We start from the raw sequence: 253 nt of genomic DNA on the forward strand, positions 1-253 counted from the left end.
AACTAATTTTCCTCAAATTTATCACGCTTTGGACAAAGACTTTATACAAGTTAATCAAGAATTGAGAACAAGTGAGATGCATCTCCTTATATCACTTGAGGTGATGAATCCTCTCTTGACCACTCATTCACTTTCGCATGCTTCATGGCATACTAAAAAATACCTTGTTTAGGCATTTGGTTGCTTCCAAACCCATAGGAGTGAAATCAAAGTATGTCATTCTCTATACAAGATGACTTGGTGTCTCAAGTCT

At 36.4% G+C, this 253-nt stretch overlaps 1 pseudogene; it reads left to right on the forward strand.

Annotated features, from left to right (window-relative positions):
• Window positions 1–253, forward strand: part of LOC149527177 (2-oxoglutarate-dependent dioxygenase 19-like) — a 4,178-nt pseudogene that overhangs the window by 1,733 nt on the left and 2,192 nt on the right.

This window comes from Theobroma umbraticum, unplaced genomic scaffold (genome assembly GCF_002168275.2).
Source record: "Theobroma umbraticum cultivar Fairchild unplaced genomic scaffold, ASM216827v3 scaffold_51.0, whole genome shotgun sequence".
NCBI classification, from domain to species: domain Eukaryota; kingdom Viridiplantae; phylum Streptophyta; class Magnoliopsida; order Malvales; family Malvaceae; genus Theobroma; species Theobroma umbraticum.